The 19,129-nt window shown below is 45.9% G+C and overlaps 1 pseudogene across 1 annotated transcript; it reads left to right on the top strand.

The window, feature by feature from the left end:
* Positions 1–5,083: 5,083 nt before the first annotated feature.
* On the top strand, positions 5,084–13,941 carry LOC310899790 (zinc finger CCCH domain-containing protein 11A-like; annotated as a pseudogene). The gene is made up of 14 exons: positions 5,084–5,137; positions 5,364–5,483; positions 6,266–6,389; positions 6,834–7,037; positions 7,563–7,682; positions 8,191–8,271; positions 8,688–8,798; positions 9,537–9,599; positions 9,858–9,953; positions 10,164–10,229; positions 10,743–11,129; positions 12,245–12,415; positions 12,832–12,893; positions 13,671–13,941. The product of its transcript is annotated as a zinc finger CCCH domain-containing protein 11A-like (transcript).
* The last annotated feature ends 5,188 nt before the right edge of the window (positions 13,942–19,129 follow it).

Here is a 19,129-nt window from a genome sequence, read left to right as displayed (position 1 = left end):
AGGTGATTCTCAAACCACGTCAGAACCACCGCTGTGACGTGTGCTGGAGTCGGACGCGCGTTTGACTGATCAGGCGGAGCAGGTGAATTGAATTTGTTGCTGGATGGCGAGGTGTTCTGGGGGAAGAGCTAGTCTAAGGAAAACTTCCTCTTACTGCCCCTTCCCATCTCAAATGGCCACTGCCTGGGGAAATTGCTTCTTTATGACATTAACTACAACGTTACAGTGAGGATGAGGAATCATCATTACTCCCATAGTTATTTGCTGCCAGGCCGCAGCGTTGATTTCAGAGATTTAAAAAAAAAAACAACAGGAAAAAGAAAGGAAGTATGTATTCTTTCACATACTCTCTTTTCCCTGAGAGTAAATGTTGTAGCTTCAGCAGTACCCTTCCTCTGGAAACGATTCCCAGTGCCTGCTCAGACACTGGGGAGTAAAATGACAGAACAATGGAGGAGAGCCACCCGATATAAAGAAAGGAAAAAAGGGGTTATGGATGAAGGGAAAGCAACTACATAAAAAATTGGTGCTATCTAAAAATTGGTTAACGGTTTGGGACCTGCAGGTGCTGCCTACACGTGCGTGTGTTGCAGTCGTGCCTGTTGCCACTGCGCAAAATGGAGAGAGCTTCTTTGTCGAATGCAGCATGTTAAAGAATGCGCCATTGCCTGGAAGAAATGCACGGCCTTCCCTCGTGTGGGACTTCTTCCCCATTGATCTGTGGTTTACCTGAAGGTTTACCATAACCTACATAAGTTTCAAAAGCAAGCAAGCAACCAACCAAAAAACAACACCAACATTAAAGAGTGGCAAGGCAGATGCTCATCTGGGGACTCTGACTCATCGGTGACATCACCAAGCAAAGCATTGTGAGCGCTTCGGGTCGGGGCTGCTGTGGCGAGCCTCGCAGCCGGGAGGGAGAGCGGGTACGGTTCGCCTCTGGCGGGTCTGTGTCAGCCCTCTGCCCTGGTGGCTTCGTTAGCAGTGAGAGTTTGACTGCTGTGTTCCCAGCTTTCGCTTCTGCACCGACCGTGTGGCAGAGCCCGCAAGCTGCTTCCTCAGCTGGAAGAGGAAGAGGAGTGACCTCAACTGTGCCGAGGTAAAGCAGAACCGTTGAAAAGATTTGTCAAAGATGCGGCTGGTACCAGCGCAGCCGCTGCAGCTGCAGCAGGTCCTGGAGCATTGGAGAAGATAGAGAGGGGTTTCTTCGTGAAAAGAATGCTGTGAAAGTGTTTTCACGCCAGAAATTAGGAGAAGCGCCTCTGTTGTTTGGATATCCTCTATTGACCTGGCACACGGGCATTACAGCATACCTGGCACACTCTTTGTATTGTTTGTAAAAGAAAAAAAAAAAAAAGTGTTTTAGGGCAGGCCAAAAACCTGCCTTGGCACTTCCACATCGCAGCAGTGCTTGCAGGCCGTGCATCCTGGATGCCAGGCAAGGATCTAAATCCGATGGTGCTGTTGGTAACGTGAAGTTCAGGAAGCACTTCTGGGTTTTTCTGCTCTTCCATGTGAATTTTTGCCCTGTGAAGGTGGTGTACTGAGCTCTTTTCTTACCAACAAATAGGTTTAAAAGCAGTTACAGCAAGGATGAGCTGTGTTAGCAGGAGGCTCTTCTGTGCTTTGACCATGGGAAGATGAATGGTTTACCTATGCACCGTTAAATATAATTTGACACCTAGCACACAACACTTGCAGCCTGTGGGGTGCTTTAACAAGCAGGTAAATCAGCGGAGACTGTTTTGCAGCAAGGCTGATGCTGGGTGATTAAAAAGCAGGGTCACAACAAGGAGAAAAAAAAAAAAAAAAGCTTTGGAGATCTTTTTTAAAATGAGACTGCTTTTTATGGCATTTAGGGCTGTGAGGTATCCTTGGTTTTTGCTTTCTTCCCATTCCTTAGACCAGATCCATTCATATCCTGAACAGCGTTCTGGGTCTGTTCAGGAAAATGGAAGGCAACAAGCAAAATGATGAGCTCCTTGGGCATTCAAAAGAGCTCAGTCTGGGAAAGATTTCAAGTCCAACTTCCATGCTAAGGAGCACCAGTAATTTTTAGAAGTAGATGCAGAGGAATCTGCATGGCACTAAGTGTGTTTCTGAAGGTGCTAAAGGTCAGAAGTGACGATTCCTCTCAATACTAAAGAAGAGAAGGAAACCTTGCACTTAACTACTGTTTTTATTCCCTTTGTCAAGCAGTCAAAACCAACAACTAATACGGGAACCCAACTTTTCCCCTCTTTACTTTAGATTTGGGAAAATTCCCTGCCAAAATAATACTTCCTGGAAAATTCACTAGTGTTTGTGTGAGTAAAAGGTTCCAACCTTTTATTATTAATTTGTAAGAACTATTTCATCCGCTTTTGTCCAGAAGAGTCAGAAATAATTTGCACAGAAATGTGCAGCATTTTAATGAAAGGCTTCAGAATCACTCTAATTTGAACTTTATCTGGTCTGGTTGCAGGTTTTATGACATTTAGTGTCTTAAAAAAAAATCAAAATATCTGACTTCACATCAGAAAAAAAAAAACCTGCTTGTGGCTAAATAAAATCTGTTGCAGCTCTGGTCATTGAAAAATCATTGGCTGTTAAATTGGACCTAAGTCATCTTTTCTAACCTTTCATGATCTTGCAGCAATGGATGATGATGGATATATGGATTAGGGAACAGCACGTGATGGCAAACCTGTGGTATTTGCTACAGCGCAGAAAGAAAACAAATTGCTTCCAAAAAATCAAACTAATTCAAAATTCTTGGTATCATGCAGCCATGCCACTGGCAAAGTGAGCATTGCCCTGCCTCTCAAAGCTTGCTGTATCCTTGATCTGCTGTCTTCCTGCTGTTAATTGATTGCAACTCTACGTGTCTGATCAGGGCTACGAGTTGTTCTCGATATGGATACCATACGACATATACTGTGCACGCTTGTGTGTATAGATATGTTTATCCTGTATGCATGTACATATTTGATCTGGATAGGCTGGAGCGATGGGCTGAGGTCAACTGTATGAAGATCAACAAGGCCAAGTGCCGGGTCCTGCACCTGGGGCGCAACAACCCCAAGCAGAGCTACAGGCTGGGAGATGAGTGGCTGGAAAGCTGCCTGGCCGAGAAGGACCTGGGAGTGTTGGTTGACAGTCGGCTGAATATGAGCCAGCAGTGTGCCCAGGTGGCCAAGAAGGCCAACAGCATCCTGGCCTGTATAAGAAGCAGTGTGGCCAGCAGGTCTAGGGAAGTGATTGTGCCCCTGTACTCGGCTCTGGTGAGGCCGCACCTTGAGTACTGTGTTCAGTTTTGGGCCCCTCGCTACAGGAAGGACATGGACGTGCTCGAGCGAGTCCAGAGAAGGGCGACCAAGCTGGTGAGGGGTCTGGAGAACAAGTCTTACGAGGAGCGGCTGAGGGAGCTGGGCTTGTTCAGCCTGGAGAAGAGGAGGCTCAGGGGCGACCTTATCGCTCTCTACAGTTACCTTAAAGGAGGCTGTAAAGAGGTGGGGGTTGGTCTGTTCTCCTACGTGCCTGGTGACAGGACGAGGGGGAATGGGCGAAAGTTGCGACAGGGGAGTTTTAGGTTGGATGTTAGGAAGTACTTCTTTACCGAAAGGGTTATTAAGCATTGGAACGGGCTGCCCAGGGAGGTGGTGGAGTCACCATCCCTGGAGGTCTTTAAAAGACGTTTAGATGTAGAGCTTAGCGATATGGTTTAGTGGAGTACTTAGTGTTAGGTCGGAGGTTGGACTCGATGATCTTGAGGTCTCTTCCAACCTAGAAATCCGTGATACTGTGTGATACATATGTATGCATATTTGTGTGCTGGCCCCCAGATCACTCATGGTATAAAGCATTGGCCTCGAAGGCATACTCATCAAAATATTTGGTAGATCCTCCATTTTTTTCTAGTTCCCTCAAAATGAGAGAGTTTTTACGCGCTCTCTGTGTCAAAAAGGCAAAACTTCTGATTTCCACTGTCGCTCTCGCTAACTTTCTATCACTCACTCCTCGTGTGTGTGTCTAAACACATATGTGTGTATGCGTATGCACATTTGTGTATTTCTGTGCACTGGTGTGTTTTTTGCTGTACAGGTAATAAAGACGGGGAAAGGTTTTAGTGTTTTCTTAATAGGTGAAGAAATCTTGAAGACCAGAGATTGGAACATACTGAATTTTGAATTAAAAAAAAAAAAAAAAAGTCAAATTTTCTGGCTGTGGAAGATGGAGCCTCATTTTTGCAGCCACTTTGAATCACGAGTTCATCTCTAAATGCACTGGGTTTTTTTGTTTTTGTTTTGTTTTGTGGTGTTTTTTTTTTTGGTTTTTATTTTTTGAAGAGCTAACTAACCCTGGCTGTCTCCAGTCTGAGAGAGTGTTCAGATGGACTTGCTTCCTCCATTAGTTATAAGCTGTTTAAAAGCACATCCTATGTTTGAATTGTGGATGAGAGGCTCCCTTGGCAAAGTGAGGAGGCAAATTCTTCCTACCCCTTTATCATTAATTCACGGATTCAGTGTTGGTTCGGCCTCCAGGAGAAGTTAACTGGAAGTCTTTGAAGATCGATAACTTTGCTGAGGTTGTCCAGGTAGGTGAACTCGAAGACCCACAGTGACTGGAACGTGCTATTTAATGCGTCATACTGCGTTCTGTAGAAGTTACTCGTAGCCATAGTTGATCATTGCCTTGCATGTATGATCAGGTGGTTTTTGAAGAAGTGACTCCCTTTTCAGGCTTCCGGATGTGCTCCAAGGCATATTATTGAGGACGTGGAAGAGAACACTTGCTGACAAAGCTCCTGGCAGCTTTACAGAACTTTAGTTTAATATTGTGTTAGTTCCCGTAACAGCTGATTTCAAGGCATTGCTCTCCTCAAGAGACTAATTTGATGAACAGAAGAAAGCTGGAAAAATGCTTGTTACTCATTATTTTTCACTTGTTGGTACTTTGTTTAGGGTTACTTTTAAAAAGAAGATTTCACTGATCACAAGCCAGTGGAAGACTTTCAGCCCAAGCAAGGGTGAAGACAGCTCTCTCCAAGAGCAGAGGAAGTCCCTGTGGAGAGAACCCGAGCTTGTTATCAGAACTTGTTGGCATGTCTAAACAAGGAGACGATTGCTACTTCTATTTCTATTCTACCTGTACCAAGGTATGGCTGGGTTTCTTTTGCTTTGCTTTGCTTTGTTTTTTTGTTGTTTTTTTTTTTTTTTCTTTTTTTTTCAGGAAGGGGTAGAGTAGGAGGAGGAGGCACACTGGTCTTTGGTTAACGTGATAACCAGATAGATTCTGAATTCAATCGTAGCAACCTGAGGCAGTAGCATGGACGTTTTTGAGGCTGTACTATATTTTCCTTGTTGGTTTCCTTTTGGTTACAGGGAGACAACTGTTCCTTCCGCCACTGTGAAGCTGCTCTGGGGAACGAGACAGTCTGCACGCTGTGGCAGGAGGGTCGTTGTTTCAGGAATGTCTGCCGATTCAGACACATGGAAATCGATGTGAGTGCCTAAAGATGTGTTCTCAAAATAAATCAACAAAAGCATTTTTCAGTGCTGTAGGTGTGCTGATTGTGCTTTTGCAGGACAGAGTCCTTTGCTTTGGAATTACACTGGTTTCTGTTAGCAGGGGAGGGGGTGGGAGGAAGGAGAGGGAAATAAAATCAATGCCTTAGGTATGTCTTAGCAAGATTTTCTTTTATTAGACGCCGACAGTATTTTCTCAACAGATGCAGAATAACCGCTAACTAGACTGCTAAAAGCTGCTGGAGCAGGGGGGTAATAAACAGGCTGTACTAGCCTCCTGAGAGCAGGCTTGATAATGATCTATCAGGTCTCTTGTGTCCCGGAGTCCTTCAGATAATGCTGTTCTAGCTGCCTGGGCTAGGAAGCAGTGGGGAAAGTTAAAGGTGCAGAAGAACGAAGTCTCCGAGAAGTAGTTCTGGATAGAGTTAACGTAGGCAATTTAAGATGTTCTTTTTCCCTCTGAATAATCCTAGTATAATCCTGGGTGTATTAGTTTAACCCACCCTAAACTGATGTCTGAGAGTGCCTGTCTTCTCAAACTGAATGATGACAAGGCTAAACGTGCATAGTGGTTACAGCTTCTGCAAACTTTGTGAATATGCCCGGAAATACTATACTTCCGTGATAAACTGACCTTTGGAATGATGTTTCAGCACTGTATTGTGACAGCCCTATCGCTGTCGTGACCTGGAACTGTGCATCTCTTTGCAAACCTTAGGTGCATGTTATCACGAGCTTGTCTTTCTTTCTGTCTTCAGAAAAAGCGCGCTGAGATTCCCTGCTACTGGGAGAAGCAGCCAGTAGGCTGTCAGAAAGCCAACTGTGCTTTTCATCACGCAAAGGGACGTTACATCGATGGCGTCTTCTTACCACCAAGCAAGAGTGAGTTTAGGTCCTTTTTCTTTAAGTATTGAAGAATTAATTTTGCATATTACTTAGTGGGTGCCAATAGTGTAGGAGACATCAGGTAACCGTTCATTTGTGAGTGCAGGAAAAGGTCTGCAGTCCTAGGTGGTCAGCTAAACCGAGTGTACTGCTGCTGTACTGCTGGTATTTGTTTTCTGCTTTCATGCTCAGCTTCTCTCTGCTTTGTGTGATATTTGCCTTGCAGTTTGCTTTCTGTTGTTTCGTCTTCTGCTGGGTGGCAGGGAGATGTGTTGTTGTTTGAAGGCAAGTCATTGTTCACGGTGTAAACAGTGGCGGGATGGGCAAAAGGAGATGCTGCATTCATTGCCTGTGCAGGTTATCTGCCTTAGCTACCATCTTCGTGCATTGTGGTCAAAGTTTTAAACTGCCATATTACTGATGATCCTCCTCTTCCTCTAGCTACACTGCCAAGTCCGCCTGAGTCCGCGGACGATGATTTGAAAGTGGCTCAGATGTCACTGCAGCAAAACAAACTTTCTGTCCAGTCCAATCCCTCTCCATAGCTAAGGCGGGTGATGAAAGTGGAAAACTCGGAAAATGTCCCAAGCCCTACACACCCTCCAGTTGTAATCAATGCTGCAGATGATGATGAAGATGATGATGGTGAGCATGGTTTGGTTCCTGGAAGGAATTTGTGCTGTAAATGATTGTGTAAGTCTTTGGTTCTTGGAAGGAATTTGTGCTGTAAATCAATGTATAAATCACAGATGACCTGAGGTCTGACTAGCGATAGGGCAGGCAGTCCGCTCAGGTCACTGGTGGCTTTGTCTGGCAGTCAGTGGACAGAACCTGAAATGTTGGAGGAAAGCTTAGAACCACTCTTGGCTTTAGCTGGTCTGTTGTGTAAAGCTCTATGTGAAACTAGGAAGGAAATTCCTTTTTTTTTGTCTGAAGAGTAATATGTCGTGTAGTAGTTAAAGCTGCAGAGAGAATCTAGAGTCCTAGATGTTTTGTCCTAGGGTAGTCTACTTACGAGTTCATCAGGTCAGTGTAGCTGTATTAAAAAAAAAAAAAAACAAAAAAAACCCAACTTTTTTATAGGAACCATGGACTGAAGTGTCATTGCATGAGCTACATAATCACGAACAATCTGGCCTATGCATAACTGAATAGATTTTTCCCCTTCAGACCAGCTTTCTGCGGAAGGAGAAGAAACTAAAACTCCCGTCCAGCAACCAGCTGAGGAAGGCCAAAATGGATTACGGATGATTTCCACTCGGAAAGCCAGTGCTACTACTGCTAAACAAGGTATTCCAGCACCTGTAGTAGGATAAATCGGCAGGATAACTTGACAATTAACTCAAAAGCAATGTGGCATAAAAACACAACAGAATGTAGGGGTGCTGAATGGACTCGGTTATTTCCATGATCTCATTTCTCCCTGATACCATCATGTGCCCATTGGGTCAGAAAGTTGAACTGCTTTTCTTTCCTTTTGGAGAACAAAACAGGGTCACAGCATGGAGTTTAAATGGCTGCACGTGCAGCCTGGCAACCACTGTTGAAAGCCATATCTAACGATAGAGGGATCTAATATCACGTAAATGGATTAAAATTAAAACTACAGTTTTTACCCTGAAGGGTGAAAGGAGGGGCAAAATGCCATTGATTCTATGGTTGTTTCACTTGTGAGGAGTGTTGACAGGCTTTATTCTAAATACTTCTGAAAGTTCCTGAGCACTAAGAAGCCTGAGGATCTGTGGTCCTCAGTGAGTGCCTCTAAGCCTTAGTCTCATTAACTGTTTTCTGTTTTCAGAGGACGGTCTGAATTTTGGAATAAAAACACTTGAAGAAATCAAATTGCAGAAAATGAAGGAAAAAACTAAGAGACACGGTGGTGAGTTAATATTCCCTGCTTCCTTACCCGGTTCACCTTCATCCTGTGTGATGATTTTTCTTTCAAAAAAAACCTCTTCCAGTAATACCGGGTAGCTGGCTATGCTTTGGTGAATCCAACTATTTTGCCAAAGAAGTGAAATTTGATTGGCTTCAGAATGGCAGGTGATGGTGGCTGGGAGCTGCTTGAGGGATAGACTTCCATGTTTAGCTGGGGGCATCGAGCAACCTGATTCTCAGCCAGCTGGTATTCTAGATGGGAATTCCAAGGGCAACCAGAGGCAAACTAGTCACCTCTCTTATTTGCATGCTCTGGTCACTGTATGTTTGACAGTAATGAATAATTAAAGTTTTTTGTTCTTCGTGATAGTTTTTTCTGTTTGGTAAACTTCCTTATGTTTTGCTTGCTCTGAGCAGAAGGTCCTTCAAGATCTTCTCTTCCTCCCGTCGATTCTATGATTTTTCCTGCTCCGGAAAAGGAAAATGTCCGGACAGTGGTGAGAACTGTGACACTGTCTACAGAGGAAGGTAATAATTCATGCTTTTGTTTTGATTTCATTACTCCTAAACTGGAAGGTTAAGCAAGAAGGAAGGCAATTCACCCCTGTTAGCCTCCTGGTGCTGCCGCCTTCTGTTCAAAACATGCTTTTATGCTGAAAGTCCCTGGTTGTACTGGAAAGCTTTGGTGCTCAGGTTAAGTGCAGTAGCAGGAGAAAGAAAAAAATGTGTCAGTATGCAAATAGGGGGATAACTGAAAAACAGGAGAGTAACGAGAAGAAAGAGCTCTAGAGGACAGTGCTATGTAAGAAGCAATTTCTGAAGCTTTAAAGAGGCTGACAGTGGCACGTGTGGACAGTAGTGCGATAGGAGTCTGTGTATAAATTATATTGTTTAGAGTTGTGCAAATTCCTTTGAAAGGGAAAGAAGTGAAGAAGTACTTCTACCCATAGACATTCACCTTAGAAAGGAATATTTCTCAGCATTTGTACCTAATAATATTCTGCTTGCTTATGCAGCTCTGTTCTGCACAAAGTATAGCTGTCAAGCAGACTCAGATTCATTCTCGACTACATTCAGCTGGAATTTGAGGCAAACACTGAGACTATGGATACTTTTTCTAAGTTAATTATAGTTGAAATATGAGTTTGTGTGGTTTAGCTGTCAAAACAGTGCCTTGCTGGGTTTTTTTTGGACATGGGCTAACAGTATACTATTTCTATTGGCTACTGGTTTCTATGAAATAGAAAAATTTTACTTTTGTTTTAGGGGAGGAACCTGTGGTTCGACTAGATCTTGCTGAGAAACAAGGAAAACGGAAAGCCTCCGTGGGTAAGAACTTTTTATGAGCTGTTATTTAGGTGCCGCCTTCTCTATATGACTGCATTGAAGAGTATTTTTGACGTATGAGAGGAAAATGCGTTGCAGTGGAGATCTGTGTTGACTGCAGAAATGGCAAAAAAACCATTTAGCAGCTGAAAGGCAATTTTATGAAAATATGCTTGAAAAATAGAAGCTTGTGGTTGACTGTTCTCAAATCTTCCTGCAAAGAAATGTTCTTAAAATATTCCTTGTTTTCTCTGTCTGAAGCTGATGTAAGCGCCCTTCCGGTGAAGCGTAGCCTTGCTGAAAGGCTGGGGAAGAAGGTGGAGGTTCCGGGAAATGCTGACAAAGCACCAAAGAGAGGTACAGCTACTAAACAGGCATCTGGATGTGATTCACGGGTTTTGTAGTTAGGCTTTCTGTTTGTCCTTTTCCTGCGATGTTTCTTTTTGCATGTTGGCTGAGGTCTTAATCACCGGGATTCAAAGTTACCTTTCCTGCCTTGTTTTTGAATGTGAACACAAAGTTGACGTTTATGCAGCCTCCCTAATTTGGTCTTTTTCTGTTTTGCAGTTCAAGTTCCCAAGTCTGTGAAGGAGAGGCTAGGATTACCTTCTCAACGGACTAGTACTGCGAAAGGTAACAACTGGCTATTAAATATACTTTCTCCTTCTTCCTTTCCGTGAACTTAGACCGTTTTCATACAGCCCTAAAAAGGAATTCAAATGAAAACAAAGAACTGATTCCTCTTGCTCGAGTGCTGAAGCTCTTCTGACAGCCACTATCAGAAATCTGGCTCTAGGTGTGTGTTTATTTTCCGCTTGTGCCTTGTCAAGGTTTTAAGCTGCTTCTGTGAACCATCATATACAATTAGAATAGAGCCACTGCCGGGAGCAGGAATTTGAAATGCAGTCTGAAAAAGTAATCAAGTAAACTAGCATTTCTGTGTAGCAACTCTCTCTGGATAGGGCTGGTCTTCAAAATACAACAAGTGGCTCAGAGGAGGAGGAGAATGTTAGGCTATTGTCCTAAGATGCGTTATTGGGAACGCTCAGGCTTAGTTTTCCTTAGTACTGTGACAAATTTTGGAGACTTAAACTATTGTTGGACTCTCTTTAAATGTTGGCGCTTCTCATTTCTTGATGATGACAGGGAAGGCTGCTAAGCCAAAGGGAGAGGTCCATGTGAAAACACTGGAGGAAATCCGTCGTGAGAGAGCTCTTCAGAGACGAGAATGTCAAGCCAAAGCCCAGGCTGAATGGCATGGTAAAACCAAAGATCCCAGCGCAGGGGCAAAAATTGAGGGTGAGCCCAAGAAGCAGAGCGTGCTCACTCTTTCCGGGCCCAGCAAAGTGCAGTCGAAGGAGCCGGCAGGTAAAGCCAAGCCAGAAGGAGAAGTGCGTGTTAAAACCCTGGAAGAAATAAAGCGCGAGAAAGCTCTGCGGATGCAGCAGAGTGGAGAAAATGTGCCAGCTCCCCCAGCACAACCTGGACCTGCCCCAGCCGGGCAGAAATCGTTATGGAACACAAAGCTATCAGGTAATAAGATGCTTTAATACCTGCCCCGGTGAGGTGCTTCCCATATTGAGCAAGTTCCGTTTGCTCAGGATCTGCTTTGCTTTTTCCTTCAATGCAGAGGATAAAAGAGTTTAAGGCTGCAAAGTTCAAAGGCAAAGAAGGGCCAGAACATGCAACCATGTCTGTTTTCGTTAATTACGTGATGGTATTCTGTATTTCCCACTAGAAAATTAACACATTGAGGGGCTTTTTAGTCTAATTTTGGTATTCTGTTTTTTTCTGCCATCTGTTTATGGTATGAAGTCCTCCCTGCGTTGAGTTCAAGTTCACCTTCCTCTTTGGCATGTGTTGCTTAACTTGACACGTGTATGTGTTTGTAAAGCATGCTTCAGCGTCTTAATGTGGGGGGCCAGTTTCTGTCAAAAATGACAGAGGATCAAAGGCCTCGTTGTTAAGATTATATCAACTTTGTAAAATGAGATTGTGTGAGGGAGATAAGGAGGGCTTAAAGGCTGCATGCACTGCACATTGTAGCCTTTCTCTCTGTCTCATGGGACACGAGGAAATAAACACACAAAGAAAACAAGTACCCAGCTTTCTTTCGTTTCTTCTCCTGCCAGCCAGATGTTAGGTCAGGAATGGGAGACTAGAATATGACTCTACAAATTTGGATTTTGTAGAACAACTTAATAGATTTTGTGGGACATCACTGCAGGGGAGAGGAAGCTGGTACAACAGTTGCATACACTCTCTTGTCTTACTATACCTGCTGCTTTTCCTTTCCTAGAGGGAGCAAGACTTTAAATACAAAAGCTGTCAACATTTGTGAATCTTACTAGACTTCATACAACGTCTTAGAGTATTGCTTGCACTTGGGATCGCTCTGTGTCTGAGTTTCCCTCGTCCTGGATTATGATTTACTGTAGCTATTCAGTTCCTTTGTTCCTTTGTATGGATTGTTGGTAGACGGAGTTTACTATGTGGAAGATATTGCTGAGAATCCAGGCAATGGCAGTGTAATTCTGCTGGCCAAATACAGTTAACTGTGTAGACGGGCCGTGGAAATGAGGAAGAGAACGTGGATTTTTCATGAGGCAGAGCAAGACTGTATCAGTTCTCTCTTCCTTTTACTCTAGCCAACTTTAACATGTTTGCGAAGCCTTGGGATGGGAAAGTCGCTTCCCCCAAGAAGAAGGCACTGAAACGTAAGGCACCTGGCAGTTTTCCCTCTGCTGTAGCAGCTGTGAAGCCACGGACTGCCTCTGACGCTGACACAATGGGACCTCCAGCCAAAAAAAGCAGCTATGGTAAGGACAGGGGCTAATGCAGAAATGGATCCCTTGTAAAATTTACACCCTCCTCTAGGAGAAAAGATGGAAAACTCAAAAGTTCTACAGGCTTTCTGTTTCCTTTTAAATCCAGTAGCTGCCTACAGAATTCTTGTAGTACCCTTCCATATTTATTAGATTAATGGCACTATTTACTTAGTCCTCTGTGATTCTGTGATTTCTCTGGTGTGGAGGATTTTGTCCATTAATGCTGTGTTCTTAAAAGACACAAGATCATTAGTAACCTCCAAGTGAATATTAACTTTCTTCAGGAGCACCTTGGTTTTGTATTTTGGCTAAGGCTCCGCAATGCCAGAGGAGAAGCAGCATGGAGGAAAAAGCTAGTAAGGAATCTTTTACCCATGAGTCCTAAATGCTGTTTTGCTGCTTTCTAGGCTGTTCCAGCCACGCTGGAGCACGTCCCAGCCACCAGACTTGAAGAAAATCCCCAAAACAGGTGATGACCACAACTTGTTCTTTTTCTCAATCGGTGTATATCCCCAGTGAAACATAAGTTCTGTCACACGTGGGGAAAAAAGGAGGGTTCTGAGATAATTAAAGCCCAAATCCATCAGAGGAATAAGTCACGTGAAATGACTTTCTAGCAGCTAGCAGGAATGCTTAATTAGACTTACTTTCTTTAAATGCTGCAAGTCGGTACAGCTTTCCAGTGACTTCTTGCTCTGTCTGAATACCTAAATGAGGATGAGGTGAAGTTCTCCTACTTCCTCGTGAGGTGATAAATGATGAGTAGTGTCCTCTGCCTTTTGGTCCTCAAGAATGCCACCCGAACAAACATACAAGGTGACAAGAGTGCAGGGAGAGCAGAGGGAAGTGATGGCTGCAGATCAGCTTCCTGTAGTGGGGAGCAAACTCTGCTGAGTGTGCCGTGGGAAAAATGACTAACTTAGCAAACAGATATTTGCAGATGGAGACTTCTTAACATTTTTACAGGAAAATTAAGCAAGGTGGCAAAGTGCCTCTTGCTACAACAATTGAACCATCTTTGCTAGACTCCAGGTGCTCTGGCTTCACAGAGAAACCCCCAAACTGAAAAATGTACCTGCTAATATATTGGGCTCTAAATGTCGCCCTGGGTTAATTGAATAACAATCCCTGGGTAAGATTGAAGTGCAGGAGGGGTTGGCTACGGTTTTAAGAGCCGGTTTGCAGAAAAGGGATTTCCCGTTAAGAAATGGCATATACTGATTGTTCTCTTCCTTGCTCTGCCAAGACCTGAAGCACATCTTGGAAGCCAGGCAGAATCTGTGGAGCCAATGGAGTTCTCAAGCTCGACTTCAGCTTCTTCCCAGCTAGAAGAAGCAAGGACACGCCGGCTGAGTTCCACAGGCAACGCGCCCGTATCTGTAGACGAGGATTTAGAGACGCTACTTTGGGAACTCTCAGACGGCATACTGGAAGCCGAGCTCGACTTGGACCCAGGGAAGGATGAGGATGACCTCCTCCTTGAGCTTTCCAAGATGATTGATGGTTGAACTGCATAGTCCTATGGTATATTAAAAAAAAACAAAAAAAAACAAAAAAAAAACAACTCTTCTTCTTGTTGGATACCCCGAGGTGATCCTTTTTCGAACTGAGGCTTTGCAATGAGACTTAAAGCACAGTTGGAACTGGTAGAAATTGGCAGGATCTGCACTCAGTTGTCCTAAGTTTCCCTGCTGGTCAGAGTTAAGGTCTTGTGCATGGTTCCGTAACTATAGGTGGCTACCTTTGATATCAAGAGGACAAAGCACTTGTTTCTTTTGGCACAGAAAGATGTCCATCGGCACGCTGTGGTGGCTGTGAATTGACGTAGTGATGGAGCGATGCTCTGAAGGCTTAAACGGAAAGCTTCTTCCTTCCGCCCCCCCTTGGCACAGCTCGATGTTGGGCACATTGTGAAGCCTGGGTGTTCTGATTTCTCGGACAGTTGATACCCAAATCCCGGAGTTACTATGTCAACTCTTGACTTTTATTTGTGTATGCCATTGTTTTGACTGTAATCTTTTCAGATGATGAAGCTGTAGGGGCGGGAGGGAGCAGAATAATTATTCTAGCGTTGTGGACCAAACATGCTGCCAGGAGTGGTGGTGGTGGGGTCAGCCCACCCGGCCTTACTTTCAATTATCAGGGATGATAAAATGGTGTGAAAAGCAGCAGCTCTGCGATACGGCTACGCTACCCCCACTCCCTTCTCTTGTGCTGTACCAAAGTTCCCCCAAGCTTTGGTTGGTGCTTTTTGCTGGTGACAGTAGGACTCCAGGGCGAGTAGTCGGGACTCTCCTGCAGTAACTGGGTCAATTAAGGGTTGGTTTAAGTGCCTCCTGGTTTTTAAAATTGCTCCCCTGAGCTGCTGGCTCTGCTGCCTGCTACAGCAAATGTTCGGGTGCCATCAGCGTCGCACTTGGGCGTGGGCACTGACTCTGCGGAGGAGAGCTGAGGCTCGCGTGTATTGTGTACCCTGCCGCCAGTGATCGTTTTCCCCTAGCAGATCTATTTTGAATTATTTCCCTAAATTTTAGAGGAACTTTAGGCTCTTTGTGCTATGATTTGTGAAGCTGTAGGGGCCCTCAGGCATTTGCTGCTGGCAGAGAAAAACCGCTTGTCGAATTTGTTGTAAATACTTTCTGTTTGGACAACAACGCCTGTGTGTGTGTGTGTGTGTGTGTGTGTGTGTGTACGTGCGTGCTTTGATGACCCCCTGCGACGCCCCAGCTCCGCGAGGGAAGCTTTGAAGCGGCTCTGGGAAAACCTCTGCGGAAGAAACTGCTGCTGGCGACTTGCGGAAAAGGGACTCCACAATCAGTGAGATTGTAAAGTAGGTATGTTTATTCAGCGCTGGGCAGCACGGGAGGTCGTGGGCATGAAGATTGATGACTCTTCCTCGTCACCGCTAGTTGACCTCTTGTCTTTGCACAGACTCAGTTGCTCCTTGGCTCTTGTCCACCTGCAGGACCAGTTTCTCCCAGTTTCTTAAGATAGGCTCGCTCTCTTATTAGGAGACTGACCTTGGTAAGGGGCCCAAGGCTTCTTGCTTTAGTTAATTGGCACAATGCACCATAGTTAGCAAAGACACTAAGTAGCATCCTAGTTTAATGCCGTCAGCGCTCTATCTCTACTTGATAAGATTCTCCTAACTCCCTCTCTCACTGGAGCCCACGCAGCCCTCCGTCCTGCCGAAGGACTTCACGGGGACTTCTGCCGGCTCCGGGTGCCCGCACACAGACAGAAATGGCTTTGAGAGAAAACAATCAGGAGGAGGAGAGCTCAGAGACTGCGGCCGGCTTCGGCCACCTTCCCCTCGCTTTCCCTCTCCGTGTTCAAACCGAGCACTGTTCTGCCGTCAACCTTCGCTGCCTCTGCCCGCGGCGCTGGGCTTTCGCGTGTGCCATTGCTCCTCTACATATTTTATCCTTCCTTTTGTAAGGAATGGTCCAGCAATTCGTGTCACTAAGGGATTTGAAGGGTTAACATCGAGGCCCGGGTCTAGGTGATAAGAGAACAAAGGGGTTTTTAGGGAAAAGTGCTGACTACTGCAGGGGATGTTGCTAGAGTTTCTGAAATCCGGCGCAGAGGCTCCCAAACGAGGAGGAAGGGGGAGATGAAGGACAATTGAAGGACAAAAGCCTGGGAGGAAGACAACCAGCATTCAGCCCGAGCAAGCCCCGAGAGACCACCAGAGACTGATACGCAGGCGCCCCTGGGAGGGGTTTCGGATTCCGGAAACCAATTCTAATAACCCTGCCTCTTCTCGAAGTAGTAATGAATATGTATTAGCCTGGGAGCATCAAAACCAGCCGCCTTACGTAACAGGTGTGCGTCCTGGGGGAGCAGAGACTCCCGGCGCACCCAGCGCTGCTTGCTTGCCTCTATTCGTTTAATAAATTGTAAACTTTGATTGTAATCCTATTTGGATTTATAACAGCCATTTATAACACTTTTTATATTTGTATTTTATTTAAGGCTGTCTTGCCCCCCTCCCCCCCCCAGCCTCGCTGCTCACCAATAAAGCTGGCGCAGGGACTCCTGCCTGCGACCATAGAGACGCGGTCCTCCCGGCCTGCTAGAGCGGCCCCCCACGCTCCTCCAGCATCCCAGCGTCCCTTGTGCGCTCCCGCCCGGCCTCAGGGGCTTCCGGAGGCGGCCCAGCAGGGGCGGCGGGAGCAGCGAGGCGGCGGCAGCCATGGCGTACCGCGGGCAGGACCAGAAGGTGCAGACGGTGATGGTGCAGCCCATCGTAGCCTTCCTGCGGCCGGGGAGCGACGGGGGAGCGGGTGGGGGGCGGCCCGGGCCTCAGGGGTCTCGGCCCGGACCTTGAGGCCTTGTCCCGGGGCCCTGGGGCCTCGTTGCAGGGTTTGAGGCCTTGTCTTGAGGCCTTGTCCCGGGCCTGGAGCTCTTGTCCCCGTGCTGAGCCCTTCACGCAGTGCCCCAGAACCTCATCTTCCGCTACCTGCAGAGCGTGAGTAGCGCGGGGAGAGGACGGGGAGGGGATGGGGATGGGGATTTGGAGGGGGTGGGGGGAGCGGGGAGGGTCCGGGGATCTCCCTCGCTGAGTTTTCGGCTCCCACCCGTTGCTCGGGGCAGGTTTGTGGGGAATGGAGAGCTGTGCGGCGTGCTGGTGGGTACAAGGAGCTGCTGCGCAGCCCGGCGTTTCCCCCTCGTGTTAACGGGAGTGGGATCGTGCAGCCGGGCGTGCAGGAGTGTTCCCTTGTGACTGGAAACGTGTCCTTCAGCAAACGTGTAGTATTCACCCAGTCATATAAGACTCTAAAATGTCAGACTGTTAATTGAAACTGCCCCTGAGAGTTGCTCCTTGGAGTTTTTGGGAGCTCTAGCGGCTATGGTTAGCGGGTATTTCTGAACACACGAGAGAGAACAAAACTGCTCGCGGTGTTTGTGTTCCAATTTACTCTCCTCCTTCGTTCTGCAGAGCTCGAGGATCCAGGTGTGGCTGAGCAAGTGAACGTGCGGATAGAAGGCTGCATCATCGTGAGTGTCAGCACGACCCCACGTTACATCGTTAGTTTGTTTTCCCTCATTCACAATCCTATTTTTTCTTGTCAAGAAAAACTAGCCCAAGGGAAAAAAGAAATCGTGCTTCTCTAACAATTAGTCTTCGTTGTCCAGCCTGGGTCAGCACAGCTGACGATGGTTCGTGTTGTTGCTGAACTAATTGCCACTGTTGCCGATTTCTAGGGCTTTGACGAGTACGTGAATTTGGCGCTGGACGACGCAGAGGAGATTCACTCCAAGGCAAAATCAAGGAAACAGCTGGGTGTGTCGTGTGTCTGTGCAACCCGAGTGACGCGCGGTCTGAAACCTGCCCGGGTGAGCCTTCTAGGTAGCAGCACTGAGACGTACCAACCGTGTGACGAGCCTTGCTGTTGAAGTTCAGTGAGCAATTCCTGGCTACATCTCTGTCCCTGATGATTTTTGAGCTGCTGATTTTGCTGGATGAAGGAGAATCTGTCCCTGCCTGAGACCAGTTCTGGTCTTTGAAACGTGTAATACCAGGCGGCCTGCACTCTGCATGATGGGCAAAACCCTGCTCAACCACACAAAACACTTTCTGAAAACACGAGATTATTCTCAGGTTCTGGGCTCTCTCTAATCCCCTCTTTCCCTTCTCTTTGCTGCAGGCTGGATCGTGTTAAAAGGGGACAACATCACTCTTCTACAGAGCGTTTCTAAGTAGAATTTGCCATCCTTAGAACAAAGGTGGCTGCCGTGCTGCGGAGTGACTGAGTGCCAGGGGAACGCGGCCCACTGGTAGATAGGAAGTTATTTGTAACTGGGGTTGCATGCTGAGGTCAAAAGTCTTTCCTTTGTGGGAGCGAGTTGTTTGTAGCTTGAAACAATACGTGATGTATTTCACAAATAGCCATTTTTCACATTAACTGTAAATGTAAACCACAAATCTGCCTGTTTTCAGTCTCTTCCTTCTGTGAATGGAGAAGGAGGAGAAATATAGAAGCGTGGGCTTTTCCTTTTGCTGTGGATCTGATAAGTTTCGATAACGCTATGTGCTTTCTTGACCATTACATCTGCGTTATGTGGCCAGGGTGGACTCGTTCAGGGCACGGAAGCCCCACACAGTCCTTGAGCTAGCAGGGTGCTAAGGAGGGTGTTGGAGATTTTGCATACAATTGCAGCCCTTTGTTGCTGCAGTGACAGGTTCCTCAGATTCTTTCTAAACAGGGTTTAGCTTGTTGAGAATCTTTTTGGGAGTGTTTATTGTGGATCAGTCAGTAAAAGTATCTTAGTGGGCCCGTGAGGGATTTGGGGCTGTGGTGCAGTAACCCAGTGTTTACAAGTGTTACTGCTATGCATGCTTGTCCAATAACGTCTCCAGATCAGAGAGTGAGAGCGGGCAACTGGTTTGGATTAAATCTGTCACTTCTTGCTGCTTTGGACAGAGCCTGTAGATTAAACCCTTGTGCTGTTCAATAAGCTGGGGTATCAGAGGTGTCGGTTGGGTTTTTATCATTTGATTTATTTTTTTTATCCGTTTGGAGATCTGTCTTTTCTATTTAAGTTTCCCCAAGAGAGCTGAGTTGCTTGATGCATCGACCAAAGAGAAGTTCCCCGGCTGACTTGGGACAGCCAGTCCCCTCGTTTTTCTGATCACAAAAAAAAAAAAAAAAAAAAGAAAAAGAAAAAAATCGAAGAAGAAAAATTTTGACTGTAACTGTA

Source organism: Anser anser, assembly GCF_964211835.1.
Source record: "Anser anser genome assembly, chromosome: 5".
Lineage (NCBI taxonomy): Eukaryota > Metazoa > Chordata > Aves > Anseriformes > Anatidae > Anser > Anser anser.
This window is presented reverse-complemented; position numbering and strand designations above follow the sequence as displayed.